This window comes from Chelonia mydas, chromosome 4 (assembly GCF_015237465.2).
Source record: "Chelonia mydas isolate rCheMyd1 chromosome 4, rCheMyd1.pri.v2, whole genome shotgun sequence".
In the NCBI taxonomy this organism is placed as follows: domain Eukaryota; kingdom Metazoa; phylum Chordata; order Testudines; family Cheloniidae; genus Chelonia; species Chelonia mydas.
In genome coordinates this window covers 9,259,297-9,284,593 of record NC_057852.1, presented here as the reverse complement: position 1 = coordinate 9,284,593, position 25,297 = coordinate 9,259,297, and the positions used below count along the sequence as shown (strand labels likewise).

Below are 25,297 nucleotides of genomic sequence, written 5' to 3'. Positions count from 1 at the left end.
TGTTCATCGGAGCATCTGTTAGAGATATTTGACTAAGCCAGGATTGCCACCCATCCTGAAAATTGCAGGACAGTTCCAATATTGAAATTCAAGATTGGCATCCAGCGGTCCAAGTTTGGTCAGGCTAGATGTAGAGGCCAAACTCATTTTGCCTGAGAGCCAGAGAGTTAAAAATGAATAAAGCCATCAGAGTACATCTGTTGGTTTCTGATTGATGAAGCAGATATCTAATGGGCGTCAAAAGGAAACTGTTTTGTGCTAAATATATTGCATGGAGATTTTTGTGGGGGAAAGTTTTTTGTTTAAAACAAATAAATAAATACCTCCCTCCCCAACAAATGATTTACCAGCACAATAAATGATCAAAAGAATTAGTTCAGATTGTATTTCAGACTGTCTAAAACAGACACTTGGGAAGGTCTAGGCTGTCTTGGACTTTCAGATCTGGGGAAAATATTTGCTGTAGCCAAATGACCCATAGTTCATTTACCAAAAGGTGGTAATAGTTCTAAAAGTGGCATAGATAGATATGGTAGAGATGTTTTGTACAAGAAGTTTTTTCCACCATAAACATGGCCTTTTTTTTTTTTTTTTTAGAAAACAGGAATTTTTGTGAAAAATTATCCAGATTGTTGACATTCTCTGGTGTTTGCAAACGTTTCTGCAATCTTTTTGAGATCCTGTGAGAAATTATCAAACATTTTTGTTTAACGAAAGTGTGTTTTGGTAAATGAAAATGTTTGAGGATATCACCAATTTTGATAAACATTTTGCTTTAAAAATAAAGAAAGAATGTTGAAAAAAATCTCTAGCAAAAAACCAGCAAATGGGTCCACTTTGAACCATGAGCAATAGAAGTAGTTTCAAAATTTCCCATGTAGCTGGTTAAAAGGTAGAAAAACAATTCTGGCAGTGAGATCTAACTGTAATCTCCTACTGTAACTCATAAGCAATTCCAATTAAGTCAATGCAGTTACATTAATCAACCCTGTTGTAAATGAGAAGGATTTGCTTTGGTGTGGAAGGTGTTCAGATACTGCCATGATAGTCTCTAGCTCTCTCTTGGTCTAATCTATCTTGGTTAGACTCAAGAGTTGGTAGTTGGCTCATCTGTTATATCTCCTAGTCAATGCAGGGTTCTTTCCTAAAGTACACTTTCTAGACAATGCTTATTCCACAACCTTCCCAAGGAAACTATTTTGTGGCCTCATTTGTCCTTTTCTTCCTTTCTTCTTTTTTTTAGCGTTAAGTGTACCCCTGTGTATCACACTAAATAATTCCTCTTACATCATACCTAGGGAGCCATCTAGGCACTTCATTTTACTATCCTTAGTGTATGCCATGCGGTGTCTTTTTTGGAAGAGTTCAGCAGAAACTCAAGCATTTGTAAGATTTGTTTCTGATTGTTCACTTCAGTGCGGTCCTCTTCTGCTCCCGCTGATGACAATGGGAGTTTTGCCATGCCAGGATGCTTTAGCATATGCAGACGTTAATAGCTTCACTTAACATCCAGGGAATCTTTCAAAATGCTTTCAGAGACATAGTAATGATTCTCTTTTGCTGGATAGCACATTTCCTAATGCAGGGATGTATTACCATCTTGATATTTCTGCATAAATTCCATCAGTTTCAGTGGGACACTTCCACTTGCCCTGTGGAGAATGGAGACAAATCTTGTCCTGAAATGCTGTTCGATTCTGAACAGTCCAAATTCCGGTGTAATTACTAGAATTGCACAAAACATGTCACAGCACAGGGAAATCACTGGAAGCTCAGGTTGCTAAGCCAATATTTTGGACTGGGATTTCAGTGGGGGTCTGAGCACCTAAGTCCCATAGACCCCTTTGTAAATCTCAGCGTTGATGTGTTTTTATGGCTGCCAGGCAAAATACTAACCTAAATCTAGGGAACACTTAGCAGTCTGGGCCACAGTCCAGATGAAATAAGAGGTTTGCTCAGGGGCCTTTTAAAACATGATTACTTGTTTAAAGAAAGTTTATTCTGGCTGTGGCTGCTGGGTATTGAATTTAGGCATATTACAGCTTTGTTCTGAGTAAGCCACTAGCTAATAGGATAATATGGAATATTTCACTAGACAATCTGGGAGGCAGTCATCCAGAAACACAAGGCAGAGTCCTGGGATGTTTGCTAGAAAAGTGGTTTGAAACTTTGTAATTAGTCAGGCTATTTACCTGTGAAAATAACACTAACATCCCGAAATTACTCTCATGAGTAATACCTCACTCTTAGATAGCAGTTTTCATCAGTACATCACAGTGCTTTACCGAAGAGGTCAGTATCCTTCCCCCTGCTAAACAATGAAAGTAGATCAGGTCTCGGCTCCTTACCATGACACCAAAGTTGGACGCAACTGGTTCTTTTTAAATACTGAAGGCCTGATTTCCTGAAGCTCTCAGCACTCACAGTTCAGACCAGATATGTGAAAGAGCTCTGACCCAGATCCTCAAAGGTATTTAGGTGCCTAGCTCTGGGCCTCAGCTCCTAATCAGGCACCTAAGTCAAATGGCCAAACTATCCAAAGATCTTTTTGAAAATTTGGCCTCTTAGGTGTCTAAAATGGGTGTTACTGGGTACGGAGCTCTTCGAGTGTTTCCAGCGCTCTTGATTTTATTGCAAGTCTTATGATATTTGGTGTTTCTCTTAAAGGCCCAGCTCCTAGAATCAGGTGATTATGTGAGCATCTCAGCTTTCATTTAACAATAATAATGTTCTAGCCCTCCTGGCTGTGGGGAGAAGCTTGAAAAATTGACGCCTCAAGACTCAAATGCTAGACAGCAAATAAAAAGAAGCCAGTATTGATTATTTTTAAATCACATAATTTTCAAGTTGACTTTATGGACCTGACTAGTGATTTTTTTTTTTGAGTGCTTAGTTTTGGCAATGTATTATTATTTTTTTAAAATCTGGCCCTGTCTAACCATATGGCTAATTGGGTGGCAACTGCATTTATGCAAACAGGAAGGATGGTTTTGTGGATAAGGCACTGGCTGGAACTCAGGGGACAGGAGTTTAATTCCTGACTCTGCCACAGACTGCCTGTGTGACCTCGGGCAAATCATTTAATACCTTTGTGTCTCAGTCCCTCGTCTGTAAAATGGGGTCAACAGCACTTTCATTCTCCCAACCTTTGTCTGTTGCATATGTTCCGCTTGTAAATTCTTCTAGATGAGAACTGTCTCTTGCTACATGTATATACAGCACTTAGCACAACTGGGTCCCAATCTCAGCTGGGGCCTGTACACACTGCCGTAATAAAGAGATAACAGTCAAAAAATTATCTAAGATTCATCATTTTTCTGGGGATCACTGTTTGAGTGATTCCAAGTCATCCCATTCCAGAGTACGGAGTCATGTACAAATCACATTTACTTCAACTATTTATTCTACCCTCTTGCACATGGGAGAGAAGATCTTCGGTTACAATACCAGCATTTTATAATCCCTCTGTATGTAACAGGGTGACTTGCCCTGACTACAGGATGAGCCCCCTCTCCCCCTTCCAATATAAAAGGAGCGGGAAGTTGCAGTAAAAGGGGGAAGGCCCAGGACACTGCCCTTATATCTGTAGCTACTTTAGGGAGAAAGGTTTCAGAGTAGCAGCTGTGTTAGTCTGTATCCACTAGATAGAACAGGAGGACTTGTGGCACCTTAGAGACTAACAAATTTATTAGCACATAAGCTTTTGTGGGCTAAAGCCCACTTCATCAGATGTATAGAATGGAACATATAGTAAGAAGATATACAGAGCAGGTGGAAGTTGCCATACAAACTGTAAGAGGCTAATTAATTAAGATGAGCTATTATCAGCAGGAGAAAAAAAGTTTGTATTTTTACACATATTGAATCTATTTCCCTAAGTTAAGTGTCCTCACACCTTCTTGTCAACTGTCTAAATGGGCCATCTTGATTATCACTACAAAATTACCTGTCCCACCAATGTTTATTGCCAAGCAGGCTTGTATGGGACTCAGTTTGACTCCTTTCTATGCTGATCAACATGGAGACAGCAGTAGAAGGGGAACAACACAAAGAGCTCTTCGTTCATGGCCCGCAGCTCTCCAAGCCCCTACTGGCCTATGGCTCAGTCCTTGCTTTATAGCAGCTGGAGAAATGGGATGAAAGAGCCACCCCTTTTCCGATGCGCTTTTTTTTTTTTTTTTTTTGGTGTGTCAGGTAAGTAAAGTCTGTTCCATTAGCTATAAATGATGCAACAGGCAGGCACACTGGTAGGTAAGAGATCTGCAATGAGCACGATGAGAAGGTCAGTATTGTATTGACCGCAAGCGGCCTCGGTCTCAGCTTGCATTGCTGAGCCCTGGTGTCATGCTAAATTAGGTCTCTCATGAAACCATGACCCTCTTTCTCCAGTTCCACCAGCTATACTATTTCCCACACTTCTCAAGGCTGAATTTTTTCACCTTCCCCGTCCCCTCCATGATATGTCATTAGCATTTCCTGTAGCTACTGATCGGCAGCTAATTGAAACGGATCCTTCTTGACTTTTTTTTTTCCCAGGGAATTTTCATTCCATTAGCTCTCTGGATCTGCATGAATGTAAGTAAATTATGTCTAGCAATATAATTAGAATCTTTATAGATTAGTATACCTGATTACTTCTGCTTGGCAGTTTCTATTACCCCATCCCAGATCAACAGCAGTTTCTGAAATGTCACAGTATCCAGTTCCCAATCACTGCTTTAAAGGAGAACATAGAGGATATGCTTTCCACAGTACCAGGCACTTACATTTAGAAGTGCTTTGGGGAAGGCACAACTATTCACTTCTACTTTTAGTATGCGTGCTCACTTCTTACAGAAGTTTACAAATTTAGGTAACTAAATGAAACATGAACTCTTTTGAAAATCTGTTTTTGCAAAATCACTTGATATATTATTTAGCCGGGTCTAACCATGTTTAGAGCCTGGTAGAAGACTCACTTTATTGTTTTTATTTAACAGTGTGTAGCAAACAGGTACACAATTAAAATGCAAAACTAAAAAAAATAAAAAGTGGCTTTTTTTAAGGGTACTGAGCCTCACAGCTCTCATTAAAGTCAAGTAGCTATTTATTGAAGTGCCTAATATGGAGTTAGTAGCCTATGTTTTGAATATTCGGTCACATAATTAGAAAATGAAATGTTGAGTGTACACAGTTTTCGTATGACTTTTTGGATACGTTTGCAGACAAGTTTTAGCAGGAGATTGTAGAAAAATATGCTGCACTTGTATTTGAGAACTAGTCTCTGATCATGGAGTTGAAGATCATACTATAATGCACAGATGCAAGGGACAGAGTTAAGGTTATGAGAATGCAGCTTTAAAGCCGGGCCAAATTCTCACATCCTTAGTGGAACAATGGGATCTAAAACTGACCCCCTGATTATTTTAGGAGCCTGGTGCCTCACAGTTAGCTAGTCTGGATGGTAACATTGCCTTAATTGGTGACTTCTTCAATCTTCTATGATTGGTTGCATTCATACACATTCATACACATGAACAGCCTTTACTATAAGGTGTTGGATGGGGGCGGAATTTGGGACTTGAGAGCTTGAAATACAAAGGAATTTAACCCTTTCTCTTGAGTGCTGTTTTACACTGAAAGAAGAACAAAGTTGCTTTTGTCATTTTGCCTTATTCATTTGCTAGGCTCTCCTCATGCCAGCACTATGACATTTCCAGTCTGTATATATCAAGCATGTAGTTTGCAGTCTCCGGAGCTGTATGCAGCATGTCTCTGCAACTACGGGTCACGTTTCTTGTAGGTCAGCTTTGAGATAATATCTGGCACCCTTTGGCTCTCATTGTTTTCCTGGGTGAGGGATGTTTTTCATTCTGGCTGCTGTAAGGGTCCCTGCTGACTCTAACCAGATACTAATTGACATTTCTGATGCATTTCAGAAGAGAGAGACAGTACAAAAGGTTGATGTAACTCATAACCATTTTGAACAACATGCTATATGGTATTTCAGAATCCTTTCTGAAACCTGCGTTTCATTGGGAAGTGAGATAATAGACGTGACCAAAACAGCCTCTGAGGGTCTCAGGTAGTGTAAACTGGCATAACTTCATTGAAGTCAATAGAATTATGGCGATTTACACCAGCTGATTTATTGTGATTTACACCTGGCCTTGACTATCTGCCTCTATGTATTTATATTCCCCTCTGTCATCAGTGGATTTTTATCTTCTTTTCATGAATTGCAGGAGTGTTGTCTTATCCCCTTTTCACAGCTGGGGAACTGAAGTACAGAGCCGAAGTGACTTGACCAAGGTCACAGACTGAGCCTGTGGCAGAACTGATAATTGAACCCCCAGTTTTCTGAGTCCCAGTCCAACACCTTAACCACAAGACCATTGTTTCTTGTCTATGTGCTCTCTCTTGAGCCTTATTTAGTCAAGTGTTATTTATGCCATAGTATTGTTAATCCTTTTAACAGTCCAAGTAAAATGAAGGCTGTCAGTGAATCTCCATTGTTCACGGGCATGAGACAGGAATCTATTTGATCATTGCTTTTAGTGATCTCCTTAACTAAAGGCAGTAGATTAGTTAATTTAGTAGTCCTAATATTCCCTTGTTAGGCTGTCACAGTGAGTTCATATACGTAAGATTCGCTGATGCCTCATGGAAAATCTTAAAATATTTTTAAGAGCAGATCCTGCAGTCCTGTGAAACCAAAACTCCCAGTGGGAGATTATCCTGTATCACCTCTGAAGGCAGCGTTTTCGAGTCCCTTCTGGTTGTGCCTCATATATGTTCTCTGTATTACGTCTAGGGATTCTTGTGTGAAAACATGATCTTTATGACAGATCTTCAGCTGGTGTAATTGATTGCAATGGAGCTATGCTGAGCTACACCAGTGTAGCATCCAGCCCATACTCCCATACCAAAGTGTCTGAGCTCCAGCCATGGACCAGCACCCAGTTTTGCGAGGTTCTGCAAAAACACAGAACAAAAAGATAGTCCCTGCCCCAAGAAGCATGTGGCTGATTGACCAGTTCCTTAGCTAGTAATTCAGCAGTGTCCCACTGACGCCTGTTTCCACCAGCTGAGCATCTGGCCCTGGGTTTGGGATATAAACAAAGTTGCCTGCAAATCGATTCAGAATATTGATTAATGTTTACAGTGGGAAAGCAGCCTTTAAAGGGTCACGTCAAAGCTGGCAAACCTACAGTTTGGCGTGTGCGTGCGTGTGCGTGTGTGTGTGTGTGTGTGATCCCTCTGTCATGCACATCCCATTCCTCCGTGCTGAGGACTGCACCTGTTTCCCTTCAGTGTAGGCAGGCGGGACAATACCGACACATGCCCACTTGAACCCCTGTGATCGCACCCTGACCTCGTAGCCTGGATCTGTTGCTGTTTCCAAAAGGAGAAAGGGAGTAGCAGAGTATCTGGTATTTTCCTAAGGTTGCAGCTCTCCTACTAGTGGATGGATCAGAACTAAGTTTAAACAGGGTACTGGACCAGGTCCTCAGCTGTTGGAAATGGGTGAAGCTCCATTAATTTAAATGGAGCTTTCCCATCTGTCTTGGATGGTTTAGACACAACAAGCCCTGCATCTTGGCTGGGGGTTAGACTTGATGACCCTCGTGGTCCCTTTTAACCCTGTGACTCTATGATTTACATCAGCTGAGGTTCTGGCCTGTTAGATCTATTGGGAAGTGAAAGAAAAATTATAAACACAAATGAACAATAGTTTAATGAGTGGTTCTTTAAAACTTTCCCAGACAAATCCCAAACTATATCTCCATTCCCACCAGAAAGTCAGGGTGTGATGCTGATTCTCACCAGCTGAGAAAGTGGTACTGAGGATGATATGGTCTCTATTGCCTATAGTGTCAACTGGGCATCTCAGTAACATCTGAGCAACTTTTCCTTCCATCCACTCATACCTGACAGCCTGAACGAAAGGGTGACCTTCAAGATACTTTATATCTTGCTTCTGAAGCACATGAAAGATCTGCTGTGCCTGCTAATCCTCGGGCCGTTCTGAACCCAGCAATAAATAGAAAGGGCTCTGCTTCTTTAACTGAAGTTATTTACTACTGGCAGTAAGGGCCACAATGATACTCAGTTTTTCAAGATGATCTTCCCAAATGTGTACTTCTCCTGTGGGAATGAAAAGCCTTAATCTGTCTTTGGACGTTTGCTGCAAAGTCCGCACAGCCCCCAAATGCCCATGTGCATCTGAGCACAATGTGTGTCCCTCTGTATAATTGTCAGTATTCAGGGGTGTGCGTGTGTGTTTTTTTCTCTCCCTGCCTTTCTCTTCTATGTAGCTTGTGCTCTTCTGTAATCTTGTTGCTAGCTTAGCACTGGGTTTCTGCTTAGATATATTCCTTGTACCTCTTCTACAAAGATTCACACTTTCTTGACTTGAAAAAAATAAGTCTTTCAACCACTTTGCTTTGTTATGGAAATTCTATTTACCTGGCATTTTCTCAGTCAAAAGTAATACACCTCTCTCTCCTCCTTTCAAATTGCAGCTCTCTTCAACTCTCTCTGTCTCCAGAGAGCTCGTCTCTATATTCATGTGACTCTCCCTCTGAGGAGAGCATAAGAGTTGCTATGAAGAAGTTCTCACTCTGCAAAAGTAAGTCTGTTTGGTTTGCCCTTTGTCTCTATTCTGCCAGTTTTTCTGCTCAGGAAATCCCATGATTAACAAAAATGCAAATTTAGAGCAAGATCCTGCTGTCCTCATGCTGAGTAATTCCAAACTCTACAGGTGGACTCATAAGAACGGCTCCTCAACTCTTATAAACACAGTGACACTGGGGAGTCTGTTCTGTTCCATTGAAATCAATAGGGCTATCAAGAAAGACACCACACAGAGTGGGTGGCAGAATCTGGCCACAGTCGCTGTAAATGGGAAAGATTTTTTTCCCCTTGGCAACATTTTGGAGTCATAAGCAAAGACTGACACTGGTCTAACTTGGAATCCGAAACTTTTTTTTAATTTTGTTTTTGACTTCACCTCCTAGCCCAAACGTAGACGGCCTTACTAGACTAGATGCCAGCAGTAGGCCTTTAAAGGGTTGGCTTTAGCCAACTTGCTACATTCCCCATGGATAAAATCCACTCCAGGACTGTCTTGGGCTTTTTGCTTGCAGAGGAGTTGAGTTAAATTAAACTTCGTTTTGGATGAGGATTTCCATGGTCTTCTGGATTCCATGAGAATGACCACCTAAGGTTCTGACCTTTGCCCTCTGTTTTGTAGTCAACTCAAGCCACATTTAGCCAAAGTCTTGCATTAGAGGAGATTTGGGGTGCCCATATGACATGCCCCAGAAATTTATAATGAGTGCTTGGTCACCAAACACAACTAAGTGCCTAGGATAACATGCCCTTAAAACGTTTCCAGATAATGAGAGCAAGAATGGGGGTGGCCAGTCAGTAAGCGTGATATAATTGATACCCTGGTGTCAAATTAAAGATACCTGATGTCACTTATTGACTGGCTTTCCCAATCCTTGAAGGCGGAGAGAATTAGCTGATACAGTGAGGAAAGAAAAGGTAAGATTTATTCTCTATGGCTCATTTGAAATGAAGACCCAAGATTTAGTCTCTTAATGATATTCCACCATGAGCTCAACAAGTTTGTGACTTCTTTGAAGTATCCACTTTCAGCATCATTAATTACATAAAAGTTCATCAAGCTGTATTTCAGTAATATTTTCTCAGCTTGTCAGAAATATGTGAGGGGTGTGTGTGTGTGAGGGTTGGGTGTGTGTGTATGTGTGCAAACATCAGACTTCTAAAGCTCAGTAAATAGCCCAAAGGGAACAGGAAACTGTCTTAGCAAAGCACCCAGTGATTCCCCTCTGCAAAGTTGTTGTAGTGGCCAGGCAAGGTACTAACAAACTTCAACAGGACTTTATTTTTTAAAGTGGAAACCTCTTTTCCAAGCTGCTGCTGCACCCTCAGTAGCTCTCCCTCAGCCTCTTCAACTCCTCCCCCCTTCTTCCTGTTTCCTGTCCTTTCAGACTCCCAGCAGCCAGCGCTCCCAATTCTAATAATTACAAGCAACATCTAAACACCACAAAGGTGACTTTCCAGCTGGTGGAGATGCAGTGTAGCATTCTTCCTTTCCTTGAGATATAGCTCTATGCCACAGTGGTCTGGGTCACGTATTGGAGGCAAGGTGTCTGGGATACTGTTTCACTGCCAAACCTAAACTTAGGCACTGAAATCAAGTGCCTGATTCTCAGAGCACCTTGAACTCCCACTAAAGTCAAGGGGACTTGTGGGAGCTCAGAAACTCTGAATATTAGTGTATCCAACTTTAGGCACCTGAGTTTGAGGATGTTGGCCACTAACTTTGGCTGAGGACCTGGTCCAAAGCCCAATGGAAATCTTTCTGTTGCTTTTGATGGGCTTTATCAATCTCCACACAACTCTTAGAAAAAAACAGTGGTTAATTTCTGTGCAACCTTCTTGTTTGGGTAAACAAATATAATTTCCCTAGGCTCTTTAGGGATCAGTCACATCTTCCACACCGTGGTGCAGGTTAATAAGGCCAGCCACCTTTAGCCCTCACTCAGGCCAGTAAATGTCACTTATCAAAGGTTAAGGTACATTTTCCAAGGCAGCTGATGACCCCATTCTAAACACTGTTAATCCATTTTTCTCTGAAATTATAAATGGCATTTTACAAACCAGCTTAAGGTGCACTCAGGAGCAGAGATGCTCTTACTGGTGATGACCATCCTGTACTCCATCACTAAGTGGTCAGCTCATCTACCTTAACCTTTGTGCAACTGATTGACTGATGCTGGCATGTATAATAAGGCATTGCAAAGGCAACCCCCCCGCCAACCGAAATATAATAGGGGGTGGGAGGGAGGCTGGCAGGAGCATATCCAGAGCCTCATTGCAATCTGCCAATTGCCAGGTAATTGGACGGTGTCTGGGGATCATTACCAGATGGTGTAAGTTAAAGTAGCCTCTTGGCTGCTGTAACCTGTGCTGGGACTCCAGCTGCTTAGGACAAGAAGCTGGGATGTGCAGCAGGCTCCCTAATGGCCTACCCAGTTCAGCCCTGGATGGAGCAGATCTTTACACATAATCAAATTAGAGACTAGATTCCCTTGATTGCTATATATCCTGAACCGCAGCAGGTGACCCTTTTATGGGAATGCATTTAACTGTGTTTGTAATCGTAAGAGTCCCCATTAGTATTACATACACTGGGTGCCATTAAGAACTGGACACTTCCTTTTTTCAGCTGCATTTCCCCCTTTTTAAAGAGAGGGAATTCTGCAGTTGCTGCATAAAGGCAAGTCGTGCCCACAGCAGTATCAATCATCTGTGCATGTCAAAGGCTCTGACCGGGGTGCAGGCTCTGGGGTGGGGCAGCGGATGAGGAGTTTGGGGTTCAGGAGGCTGGGATCGAGGGATTTGGAGGGAAGGATGGGGATCAGGGCTGGGGCAGGGGTTTGGGGTGTGGGGGGGTGAGGGCTCCGGCTGGGAGTGCGGGCTCTGGGTGGGGCTGGGAATGAGAGGTTTGGGCTGCAGGAGGGGCTCTGGGCTGGGACTGAGGGGTTGGAGGGCGGGAGGGGGATCAGGGCTGGGGCAGAGGTTGAGGCAAGGGGAGAGGCTCAGGGGTGCAGGCTCTGGGCAGCGCTTACCTAAAGTGGCTCCCGTGCCCTCTCCGGCTCCTAAGCAGAGGTATGGCCAGACTGCTCTGCATGCTGCCCCTTCCGCAGGCACAGCCCCTGCAGCTCCCATTGGCTGTGGTTCCTGGCTGATGGGAGCTGTGGGGGCGGTGCTTCGGGCAGGGGAAGCATTCAGCGTAATGCCCCCTGGCTGCTCCTATGCATAGGAGCCAGAGCAGGGCCATGCGGCTGCTTCCAGGAGTCGCGTGGAGCAGCCACTGACCCTGCTCCTCGGCTGAAGCGCTGGAGTGGGTCAAGCCCCAGACCCGGCTCCCTAGCGGGAGCTCAAGGACCAAATGAAAACGGCCCAGCCCTGCCTTAGATCTTGAGCTCTTTGAGGCAGAGACTTTGGCCCTGTACAAACAAAAGATGACATGATTCTGACTGAGCCTTCTGCATGGTACTTCATAATTCAAAAGAATTAATTATTTTGCCTTGGGTAAGTCACTTTGCCTCTCTGTCCTTCTGTTTCCTGTCCTCCACTTTGTCTTGTCTATTTGGATGGTAAGTTTTTCTGACAGAAATTGACTCTTGCTTCCTGTGTATACAACACCCAGCACAATGGGGCACCAAGCTCTCTTGCGACTTCTACAAATAACAGATCATAATTGACAAGGATGCACGCAGTTTGTGGAACAGATTAATTTCTAAACAATTAATGTTTTCCACAGAATATCCTAGTTTTCTTCATGTGTATCCACTGATTAATATGCACCGTTAAATTATACCATCTCTTCATTCCCCCATTCCCCATGCAGTCACCCTGATGCAGCCTGAACATAACTTGCATTGTCCTTTGTTTCATCATTTTCCTATTAACATCTGTCTTATGACAGCCAGCCTCAGGCTGGAACCAAATGCCCTCCATCTTTTTTTTTTTTTTTTACTGTTCTCCTGAGATGGGCTGCCTTGAGCCCATGCTTTCTAGGACCTCAAGGCCTGGGTCACCTTCAAATACTGAAAAAATAAACAGTTTCACATCCCATCTGCCCCATTAAGATAAATTTGTAGATCTAAGTCCAGTCCTTCCAGTTGTTTGCAGGAAAATTACTCTGGAGCTGCGGATCTAGCAGCAGGTGCCTCTACTGATTGAGCTAAAAGACCACCTCTATCAGCAAGAAGAGTCCTAAAACTCCATCCATGGTCCAGCCACCAGAGGGAGACAGAGACAGAGATAGGTCCTTCTAGACCACTTAATTCATAAATGATGAAGTTATCCTATTTCACTCTACCTTTCAGCAGAGATTGGGGTCAGAGAGAGGGGTGTATCCTGGGAGACCTACAGCTTTAGGACTATTCACTGTTAAGGACCAGATCCTGATCCCCTTACTCATGAAGCACTTTGCCGCACAGGTAAGCCTATTGAAGTCAATGGGACCAGTCATGGAGAGAAGTGATACTAAATATAAGTAAGGGTGGGAAGATCTGGCCCTAAATTATTTCTGTGTCCAGTGCTCGGTGAGCTAGACTGCGGGTGCCTGCTATGCAGGTGTCCCCTGCTCAGGGACTAACTAGGAGCTGGTTACAACCGTGCTTGTACTCACCTGAGCACAGAGACTTTACACGATGAGCACCTGATTGCCACTCCAAAGGGGACAGAGTGGAATGGCTGGAGGGAGCTGCCCTCACAAGCCTGCACCACTCACTGGAGGCGGTTAGCCAGGTTGCATGGGTATAGCGTGGGTATAAGGGTATAGCAGCAGCATTGCTCTCTGAGTAACAGGTTGCTCCAGGGGTGTAGAATTCCTCCTTCTGGAGCAGAGCAGTGATATATCGGTCCCAACGTGGGCCAGTAACAGCCATTATTATTAGCCCTCTAAAGGCAGTAGCCAAGATTCAGGCCCTACGTCTAGGTTCTGTAGACAAGGTATGAAACTCTTCCTGACACAATGACTTGCAGACAAAACAAACGAAGAACAGGAGGGGAAACTGAGGCACATAAAAGTGAAGTGATTCACCAAGGGTCAAACAGCAAGTCAGACCTAGGAGTAGAACAACGTCTGAACAGCCATATTAGGTCCAATGGTCCATCTAGCCCAGTATCCTGTCTTCCAACAGAGGTCAGTGCCTGATTCTTCAGAGGGAATGAACAGAACAGGGCAACTGTGTGATCCTTCCCCTGTTGTCCACTCCCTACTTCTGGCAGTCAGAGACCTAGGAACACCCAGAGCATGGGGTTGTGTCCCTGACCATCTTGGCTAATAGCCATTGATGGAGCTATCTGCCATGAATTTACCTAGTTCTTTTTTGAACCCACTCATACTTCTGGCCTTCACAACATCCCTTGGCAACGAGTTCCACAGCTCGACTGTGCGTTGGTGAAGAAGTACTTTCTTCTGTTTGTTTTAAACCTGCTGACTATTAATTTCATCGGGTGACCCTCTGGTTCTTGTGTTTTGTGAAGTGGTAATAACACTTCCTAATTCACTTTCTCCACACCATGATTTTACAGACCTCCATCCATTCTCCTCCCACTTAATTGTCTCTTTGCTAAGCTGACACCCAGTCCTTTTAACCTCTCTTATGGAAACTATTCCATAACCCTAATTATTTTTTCAGATGCATCTGAAAAAATAAATCTGTTAGTCTTTAAGGTGCCACCAGACTCCTTGTTGTTTTTGTGGATACAGACTAACACGGCTACCCCCGATACCTAATTATTTTTGTTGCCCTTCTCTGTACTTTTTCCAATTCTGCTATCTCTTTTGAGATGGGGTGACCAGGATTATATGCATTATTCAAGATGTGGGTGCACCATGGATTTACATTATGGCATTATGACTGTCATATATATAAAGGGAAGGGTAACAACCTTCCTGTATACAGTACTATAAAATCCCTCCTGGCCAGAGGCACAAAATCCTTTTACCTGTAAAGGGTTAAGAAGCTCAGGTAACCTGGCTGGCACCTGACCGAAAGGACCAATAAGGGGACAAGATATTTTCAAATCTGGGGAGGGGGGAAAGGTTTTGTCTGTCTGTTCTGTGTGCTTGCCGGAGAGAGATCAAGAAAGCAAGCAATCCAACTCCATTCAAATTAGTACTAGCAAGGAAATGCGTTAGTTTACTTTTGTTTTGGCTTATGATTTTCTCTGTGCTGAGAGGAAGGTGTATTCCTGGTTTTCTTTTTGTAACTTTAAAGTTTTTTGCCGAGAGGGAAATCCTCTGTGTTTTAAATCTGATTGCCCTGTGAGATTAGCTTGCCTTCTAATTTTACAGAGGTGCTTCTTTTACCATTTTTCTTTGTAATAAAGTTCTGTTTCTTTCAAGAGTCTGACTGATTTCTCTATTGTCCTAAGACCCAGGGGTTTGGGTCTGTGATCACTTTGTAACCAATTGGTTAGGATATTATTCTCAAGCCTCCCCAGAAAAGGGGGTGTAGGGGCTTGGGGGGATATTTTGGGGGAATAGGAACTCCAAGTGGTCCTTTCTCTGATACTTTGTTAAATCACTTGGTGGTGGCAGCGTACCCTCCAAGGGCAAAGAGTTTGTGCCTTGGGGAAGTTTTACCCTAAGCTAGTAGAAATAAGCTTAGGGGGTCTTTCATGCGGGTCCCCACATCTGTACCCCAGAGTTCAGAGTGGGGAGGGAACGCTGACAATGACATTTTCTGACTTATCTATCCTTTTGCCAATGGTTCCTAACATTCTGTTTGCTTTTTTGACTGCTGCTGCACGTTAAGCAAATATTTTCAGAGAACTATCCACAATGACTCTAAGATCTTTCCTGAGTGGTAACAGCTAATTTAGACCCCATCATTTTGAATGTACAGTTGGGATTATGTTTTCCAATGTGCATTACTTTGCATTTATCAACATTGAATTTCATCTGCCATTTTGTTGCTCAGTCATCCAGTTTTGTGAGATCCCTTTTAACTCTTCACAGTCGGCTTTGAACTTAACTATCTTGAGTAATTTAGTATTTGCAAACTTTGCTACCTCACTGTTTACCCCTTTTTCCAGATCATTTATAAATGTGCTGAATTACCTCTCTCCAGTGTGAAAACTGACCATTTATTCCTACCATTTGTTGCCTGTCCTCTAGCCAGTTACTGATCTATGAGAGGAAACTTCCCTCTTATCCCATGACTGCTTACTTTGCTTAAGAGCCTTTGGTGAGGGACCTTGTCAAAAGCTTTCTGAAAGTCCAAGAACACTATATCCACTGGATCACCTTCATCAATGTTTATTCCCCCCCTCAAAGAATTCGAATGGATTGGTGAGGCATGATTTCCCTATCCAAAAGCTGTTGACTGTTCTCTAACATATTGTGTTCATCTGTGTGTCTGATAATTCTGTTCTTTAGTATAAATTCCATCCTATTTGCCTGGTACTCAAGTTAGGCTTACAGGCTTGTAATTTCCAGGTTCACCTCTGGGGCCTTTAAAAAAACAATTGGTTTTACATTGGCTATCCTCCAGTCATCTGCTAGAGAAGATGATTTAAGCAATAGGTTACATTCCATAGTTAGTGCTGCAATTTCATATCTGAGTTCCTTCAGAAGCCTTGGGTGAATACCATTTGCCCTGATGACCTGTTTAATTTATCAGTTTGTTTCAAAACTACCTCTACTGACACCTCAAGCTGGGACAGTTCCTCAGATTTCTCACCTAAAAAGAATGGCTGAGGTGTGGGGATCTCGCTGACTTCCTCTGCAGTGAAGACCAATGCAAAGAATTAATTTAGCTTCTCTGCAATAGCCTTTTCTTCCCTGAGTGCTCCTGTGGCACCTTGATCATCCATGGCCCCCACTGATTGTTTGTTTGGCAGCCTTCCTGCTGCTGATGTACTTACAATAATTAACCTTTTTTTTTTGTCTTTTGCTAGTTGCGCTTCAAATTTTTTCCTTGACCTGCAAAATTATACTTTTACATTTGAACCTCGGGCTCCTAGATCTCATTCCAAGCTCTCAAAGACATGCTGGAGCTCTTTATGTTGTATTTATTTATAATTTGCACATAGGGCTTACGTTTAGATGAACCTGGTTCTCTTCCTGACTGGGGAACTAGTGCATCAATGTGATCAGTGAATATGTTCAAGGAAGCTTAAATCAATTCAATTCCCCTGGGTTTAATAATAATAAAAAGTACATAGCATTTCTCCCGTGGTTACTTTGATATATGAATTTACAAAACCACAGACAAAGAGGAAAATAACTCAAATTGCAGGTATCGTGCTTTGGAATCATCTTCCCTCAGCAAGAAGTTCATTAACCTCCTGATCTAGCTGCCTCGTTGAATCACAGATCTATAAAGGAGCACTTTTTATGTAGCGCTGTTCAAAGGCAGTGAGGGGCATCCATCACTCAGTGTAATAAGCTATGGATGGTGTTTAGTGGCTCGTAATCTTCTTTTGAATCTGGTAATTATGTGCTTCTATCTAGAGCTGCATGCACAGCAGTCCTGGTGGAAGCTGGTTTGTTCTTTTCACCCCCTTTGATTGTGCCTCATCTTGGCTTAGCAACAAGGATGTTTGGATGCCGCCTGATCCTAATTATTTTAGTTGACCCCGATGCCAACCTCAAAATTGGCAACAGAAGTCTTTAGAAAAACAGATCTGAAAGAAGAAGGGGCAAGGGGCAAGTGAAAGCACTCCTTGGTTAACCCCTGTTGTTCAGCGAAAATTATGTTCTTTCTGACTGTCCTCTGTCCGAGAGACCAAGAAATTTTCCAAGGACAAAGAGGAGTAAGAGTTTAAGGCCAGAAAGGACCGTCAGATCAGTTAGTCTGACTTCTGTATATCGCTGTAATGTCTGGGATGTAGGCAGCTGGGCCAGTATTGTCTGCTGGGTGGGGTTCAAAGGAAGGAGTAGAGTCTAGTTACCAAGCCAAGTCAGGAAATGAGTACCAAGGTAAAGCCAGGCCAGAGTTAGAGTCAGGAGCAAGACAGGGCAAAAGATGAGGTTGAAACAGTAGCAAGCCAGAGACTGCATTATTGCTCATGAGGCTCCTTGGGGCAACTTCCTAGTTTATGTAGTTGGTGTGCTCCAGTCAGGTGGCCACAGGATTCTGTTGCTCTGGCCTCTTTAGGTGGTACTTCCCACAGTGCCTAACTCTCCAGTAGTTGTTGGATGCTGCTCCACTTGGCTCCCCAATGGGGAACGTGGAGGCGTCGGTCTCCACAACCTCACAACCCCAGGTTCTAGACCCACGGATCCTGACAGTCACAAGCCACCAACACCACCAAGCAGGCACACACTAAACTCAACAACCAGCATGGCAGCTTATGAAGAAACAAAAACGCATTGGGACAGAGACTTTCCAAAAGGCTCTGCGCTGGAGCGGGGGGTTGAGGGGGGTGTCAGTTGGTGTGGGTGGGTGTTCTCTCCGTGTGCCACCCCGGTTCTGAGCAGAAGCTGGCCCAGCAGACCTCGATAGCACTATCCAGAAAGACCACAAATTCAGTTCAACGGTGAAGGCACTCGGCCAGGTTTATTGCCAACGAAGCACAGTATTAGTGCCGGATAGTCTCTACAGGAACACTCACACATGTATGGCCATGAGAATGGACCCAACTCAGTCAGCAGCAGGATTTTCTGCTGCCCCATAGGCTGGACAAAGGTGGCCCTCCTACCATGGTGCAAGTAGGGTGGTCCGGTATGCCGTACCAGTAAGATATTTATAGCCGGTACTCCGTACCAGTAAGATGTTTATAGCCGGGGTGCCGTACCGGTACCATTAAGAAATGAATTCTACTCACAGCACTGCCCTCCTATGACTTCTCTTTTACACATTGATACAAACAAGTTGTGTATTACTCTCCTGACATAGTTCATTACTGACCCTACACCCTGTACCTGCTGGTTTGAACAAAACATCTTCATCCATCACCCTGTCCTGTCCTGCCGTCCTTGTCTTACTCGGGCTCGGTGTGTTCCTGTACCACCTCCCAGGATTGTGTTTATGCCATAACTCTATGTTGGGATGTACCCGTACTAGCTTTCTGGAATGTGTTTATCTGAATATCCAGTACCTAGTATTTCTTAGGAGTGCCTGCGTTTTAGCAATGCTCACCGTGGCTTTGCCACGTTTATGTCCCAGACAGTGAACTTGTAAGCAAGCATCTGCTTGCGACAGGGTCTGACTTTTGTTCATAGCCTGGTGTCTGCTGACTTTGATTCAGACCTTAGGCCTTGAACTAGCCCATGGGCTCCAGTCTCTCTATTTCTACTGCGGGTGGAGATAGGTAATTCCAACAGTTCCCAATCTGGTTTTATTCCGATTGGGAAGGTAAATCAAAATGTTAATGTTCTCCATGAAAGGAAATGGAGGCCTGGCTCTGGGGCAACTCTGCTGGGCTTCCCTTGGCCACACATGCTGGAATCCCCAGGTGCCAGGGAGCTGTGTGGGTTCCATCGGCTCTTCACTGAAATCTAACAGTCTCAGTGGGATGTCTGCCAATTCATCAACCTCAAAAATTGTGACGGGGGAAAAATGTTAGAAAAGATGCCAGCTATCAGCTCTACTCAGCACCTAGAACTAGGGCCGGATATTCAACTCTGCTCTCTTCAGGCATTTAAATGAGGTAGGCAGATTTTTCCAAAGATCTCAGCACCAGCAGCTCCCATTGTTCTGCTACTGTTTATTCCCCACCTCAAGTTAAAATACTCAGACAGTAAAAATGGAGGAAGATCTTTTGCTAGTGCAAACTGTCATAGCTCCACTCAGTCAATGGGCCAGATCTTCAGCTGCTGGAAATTAATGTAGTTCCAATGAAATAAGTGAAGCTATGCATCTGAGGATCTGTCCCATGATGGACTCTTGTCTCTCAACGCTTTGTTTTGTAGGGTTGCTTTTTACAACTTTGCCTCACAGAATGAGACCTAGTGCAAAGGAAACACATTTTGTGGTAGTAGTGGCTACGCCTTTAAGGGCTGAGCTTCCCAGCCAGAGAGTCTGGAAGGGGCACTGTGATGCTGTTGGAACCAGACACTGAATAAAGCAGAGCTCTTGCAAACACCAAAAGCACCAAGTGTTCACTAAATATCACGCATTTCTCCAGAACTGGATGATAAGTCTACTGCACTTGATCATATATAACACCAGTTGATGAAACACTCGTGTGAGAGCATGGACTAACTTGTAAAGTTGTGTTTTGTTTTGTTTTTAAAAGCTGAAAATGGCTGAGAACTTAAGAATTGGAAGCTACAAGTCTGCCAGTCCCAGTGATGATTGAACCTGATGATCTTCTGAACAAAAAGAGCTCTCAAAAATGCTTGTAGCTTTTTCCATCGCTTCACATCGACACAACAGACATTCTAGGCATCAGAATGACACACACATTGACAATCCTAGAATCTTATAGATATAATCAGAGCCACCGAATACAGTACAAAGTTAATAGAGTTCGCAGCCGTACAGAATATAAGCTGGCAAGGCATACAAGGCATAACACGAATGATTGCAGCACTTCATGTACTTAAGACTCTTAAAACGTATTGTGGGTGGGGGAAAAGTATATTTGTAGTTCATCCCCCTGTTGATTTTTATTTTATTTATTTTTTTGCCCATACAATGTTTCTGCAGTGCTCTGCTTTATTACAGGTTTAGCATGGACTGCGCATTTAACTAGATTATACCCACGATTGTCCAAATATTAATGAAACGACTCTGCATGTATACATGAATTTAAACAGCAATAATATATCTGAAAAAGAGATACCTAGACATCCAGAAGCGTGACAGCTATGCTAAATACATCTGAGAGCTCCTGGAATTCATCCAGACCTGGGAGCAGCACAGAAGGATATCGATAAAGATCTTGAAGATTGTCAAGGGGTTAACATGAAGACTCATTAACAATGTCTCATTGGGTTGAAATTGTGCATTTAGCATTTATCAGTAACGCAGAGAATCCTCGTTCCCATTCTAAAGGCAAAACATCAATAAGGCGGAGAAAGATTCTGAATTCAGCTCAAACTTCCAATAAATGAGCCCTCGTCATTTCCTGAAAATCAGGGAGATGAAGTGATAAGTGTTGGCAGCCTGATTCCTTTGATAATTATTTTTTCCCTTTTGGCTTAATAAAACAGCATCTCATTCTGTGAGTGTTTTGAAATATTTTTGTTGTGGCCAAACATGACATGTTTCAGGACTTGCAAAGAGGCTTTTCTCCTCCCCCTACCTGGGTCATTGTGAGAGTGACAGAGAATTAAAGGACTGTACCCCTGGAAGAGGGAATCACTGAATGACCGCGCCAGAGGGCTGAGTCACGAACAAGATGCTGTGGCTCCTGCGATGAGGAAGGAGCAGCAGACCTGAGAGAGAGAGAGGGTGTAATAGTGTGCAACTCCGGGAAGGGGTGTTGGCCTCGAGCTAATGCCCAGAGTGACCAGGAGGAGGCGCCAGACAACTGGTGAGTAGCACCCTGTCAGAGGAACATTGCAAAAAGCATATTATGGTTATAACTAAAAATAATATTTAGAAAGCTGGGTGATGTTTTTTTCAGATTAACTTTCTTTTTGCCCAAACATGCAGATTTGGGTTGACCAAAACATTTGGTGAATTTGTATCAAATTCACCAGACTGATTTGGTTGAGAGTACGGTTGCCAACATTCTAATCCCCGAAAATCAAACACCCCTCTCCCGCCTCTTCCTCCGGGACCCTGCCCTTACCCCGCCTCTTCCTCCCCTGCCCCACCTCGCCCCATGCTCACTCCCCCATCCCCCAGGACTCACCTGCTGCCTGCAGAGCTGGAAGGAGCTGACACCTGCACAATTGGGGCACAGTGGGGTATGGCTGGGGTCAGTCCCCACAGTGAGGGGGCTGGAGGTGGCAAAATTGGGGCACAGCAGAGCAGGGGGGGCGGTCCTTGGAGCGAGGGGCTGGGGTGGAGAAACTGGGGGTGGGGAGACACTGAAATCAATGCAACTCCAATTTACCCCAGCTGAGGAGCTGGTCCTTCATTTTTTTTAATGGTTCTGGAATATCTGATGGTGGCTTACAGGAAAAAATATCAACTCACATGGCTTCTGCAAGCCAGCCCAATGTGCCCCTGACTGCCTTTAGTTTACACAAGCAGCAGTAAGTGTGGGCATGTCGCTGATCTTTATCTGGAGTATGTGAACCCTGCAAGCCTGCAAAATTGGCCTGGATATGTTGTTTTCACAAAAAAGGTCTGCTACTTCCTTCTTCCAGCCAGACTACCACTTCTCACAGTATTTCAGCACTTCTACTTCAGGGTGGGAACAGAAGTGGTGAGATGCAAATTACTACAATCTTTCAAAGCTAACCAAACTATTGGGATTCTCAACACTAGCTGAAATCAGCTTTGGTTCCAGTGTTGAGAGTAAGGCTTATGATACTGCTTAATTGGCGTGACTTGTCCATAGGGGAGCATAGGAAGGAAAACACTTAAAATAGTAACTTCTGAGTGGCCGAGGGTTTCAGAACTTTCACATTGCAGTTTGAGCAGCTTAGAGACATTGGGCCAGATCCTCGCTGGTGTAAGCTGGTGGAGCCCCACAGACTTCTATTTTTACCAGCTGGCGGTGTTACAGTCATTCAGTGCAGTGCCTGGGTCCTGGACTACCAAAGTATGATACATTGAGAAGGTGGAAAGAACTTCGTATATTTAAAATGCCGTGTCTGATGATCTACACTTATATCTGTAGGGTGAGATTGTGCCTCCCTTCCTAAGATTAGTGCTTTATTCCTTGAGCGGTCTTGTTGATTCCAGCAGGGATACGCACACATGAAGATGCAATGCAACATGAGTAATTGGACAATAAAAGGGCAGATGAATACAATGTTGATAAGTACAAAGTAATGCTCACAGGGAAGAAATTAACCCCAGCTATATATGCAAAACGATGGGGTCTAAATTAGCAGCTACCACTCAAAAAGATGTTGGCATCATCTCTGAAAACATCTGTTCAATGTGCAATGGCAGTCATAAAAGCTAACAATGTTCAGAAGCATTAGGGAAGGAATAGATAATAAGACAGAAAATATCATAAGGCCACTGTATCCATCCATGATACGCCCACACCTGGAATACTGTATGCACATCTGGTCACCCCATCTCAAAGATATATTAGAATTGTAATAGGTGCAGAGAAAGGCAGCAAAAGCGCTCAAGGGCCCGGGACCACTTCCATATAAGGAGAGATTTAAAAGACTTGGACTGTTCAATTTAGAAAAGAGATGACTAAGGGGGTATATGATAGAGGTCTAAAATCATCAATAGTGCGGAGAAAGCGACCAGGGAAATATTTACCACTTCACACAACAGAAGAACCAGGGGTCACCCACTTAAATGAATAGGCAGCAGGCTTAAACCAAATATAAGGAAGTACTTCATCACACAACACACAGTCAACCTGTGGAACTCATTGCCAGGGGATGTTGTGAAGACCAAAAGTATAACTGGATTCAAAAAAGAACTGGGTAAGTTGATGGATCTGTCCTCCATGAATTGCTATTAGCCAAAGATGGTCAGGGATTCAGCCCCATGCTCTGAGTTGGCTAACCCTCTGAGTGCTAGAAGCTGTCTGGGTTTAATAATAAAACCCAGTCATGGCAGGATTGCCCTTCTTTGCTGCAGCTGGGATTAGACAGGGGATGGGTCACTTGATGATTGTTCTGTTCATGCCCTCTGAAGCATTTGGCACCAGCCACTGTCAGAAGACAGGACACTAGGCTAGATGGACGATTGGCCTGGCCCAGTATGGCCATTCCTATGTTCTTATAGTTGCATGAATGAATTGTGTTTTAACAGTGATGTGCAGCAGAAGTCCAATGTGACTCTTAACGAAGCAAGTCTAATGCCCTAGTTCTGCTGTATGAGGCTGCAATTCAGCTGCAGAGGAGGCAAAACAACTGAGTTCTAGTGATGGGCCAGTATAATTAGCTACCTCTCCCCCGCTTTTTGCCTTTCACTTACTTGGAGCAGCAAGGGACCTGTGCTGGAGAGCCAGGAGCATTATTCCACTGAGACACAGAATCTTTTCTTTTGGCATTTTGGCTGTTTTTTTAAGCGCACTTCAGACCGATCAGTGTCAGAGTTGAAGCCAGCAGTGTGGGAAAAGCTTTTCCCAGAACACTAGCAGGAATGTCAGTAGCTGTCCTGAGTTACCTGTATGGAGCCCAGTTCTGAAAATTACTTCAGGCACGTGTTCGACTTTAAGTACGTGATGAGGAACATACACATGTCCCTTAAATGATGTACATCTTTAAGTACCTTGGTGAATTGGGCTCAGGTCTTTGAGGCAGGGACTGTAGCTTCCCATGAGAGCAACTAAAATAAATATTTTTTTTCAGCAAAAATGTTTTGGTTTTTAGGCAAAAAATTCAAACTTTCTTTGGTTTTGAAATACATTTTGATAAAAATGATTGGCTTTTGAAAATCAAAACCCTGTCTTTTTCTAACAGCCATACATTTTTAACAGCAATAACAAAACAATAGGTTTTGTTTGTTTGTTTTTCATTGAAAACCCAGACAATTTCAAACAATCTGAAGATTTTCATGATTTTTTTTTTTTTTTTTACAATTTGGTCCAAAAGCCATTTTTCATCCAGACAAACACTTTAATCAGCTCTGCTTTGGATGCAACTGAAATATAAAATAATCCTGAAAACATTTCATTTGTGGCCATCATACTAAGGCAGGATGTGATTGCTTGCATGAGATACATGTGTATTTGAGCTTTTAGTGGGGAGATGTTGTATAGCCACATAATAAATTCTGAATGCCTGAATCATAGTTACCCTGGGTGCCCTGAGCGGCTGATATTTCATGGCCAGCTATTGCAAAGTCTGGATTTCAGACAAAGATTGGAAACATTTTGTTTATACTGTATTTACATGTCCTTCCTCTGCATCAAGTCATGCTTGCTAAAGCCATTGGACGCTCTGTATTCCTGATTCAAAGCCCTTTTGCTTTTTTTTTTTTTTTTTGAGCCAGATGCTCACTCTTCTTTCACATGGATCAGTGCCTTATTCCACGAGTAGTCCCACTCATTTCAGTGGGGTAGATTGTACCTTGGGTTTGCCATATGGCTTCCTCCACACCCTTTGCACACGTACCAAACCCTGGCTCAGGCAAGACCTACTTAGATCTTGGGTTGAGCTCTTCTCCCACAGAGTGCAGCTCCTAATCTCTGCATACTTCCCCCTATGAGGAAGTAGGTGGAGAGGGGTAGGGATAGGGTGGAGCCAAGCCTCTGTCACCCTCTGTTGCTAGTCGTGGTGGCTGGCCAGGCACATTGGGGAAGTAAGCTCTGTTCTTTCAACGGCTGTAGTAACTCAGTTGCTTCCCATCTCCTCCTGGAGCAAGAGAGAGGTGGCAGCGCTTGCTGGGCAAATTCCATCTCATGAGCAGGCCAGGGAAGGGGCAATTAGATTTTGATCTTTCCACTGAAAAGAAATTATTTTAGCAATATTTAGAAAGCTCACGGTATGTATTGTTCATTTTTTCTTGTGCTTCTCAGCCAATACATGAGGCTACCTTTTGAATTTTAAAGTAATATCAATTATCTTTTATTGAAATAACATTTTTCTACTCTGGGTAATGCCTCTGAGGTAGAACTGGGTGATTTTTTTTTTTTTTTTGGCAAATAGTGAATTCACGAAAAATGTGCATTTTGGGGGGACACCAAAACTATTTGAAAATTAAGTGAAATTTGG

General features: G+C 43.3%; 1 long non-coding RNA gene across 1 annotated transcript; it reads right to left on the bottom strand.

The window, feature by feature from the left end:
- Positions 1–1,968: 1,968 nt before the first annotated feature.
- LOC122465491 lies at positions 1,969–22,870 on the bottom strand. Its single transcript, XR_006290392.1, has 3 exons — positions 22,762–22,870; positions 13,537–13,547; positions 1,969–1,980 (listed from the first exon to the last, which is right to left on the bottom strand). It is a non-coding gene; the product is annotated as an uncharacterized LOC122465491 (long non-coding RNA).
- Between the last annotated feature and the right edge of the window lie 2,427 nt (positions 22,871–25,297).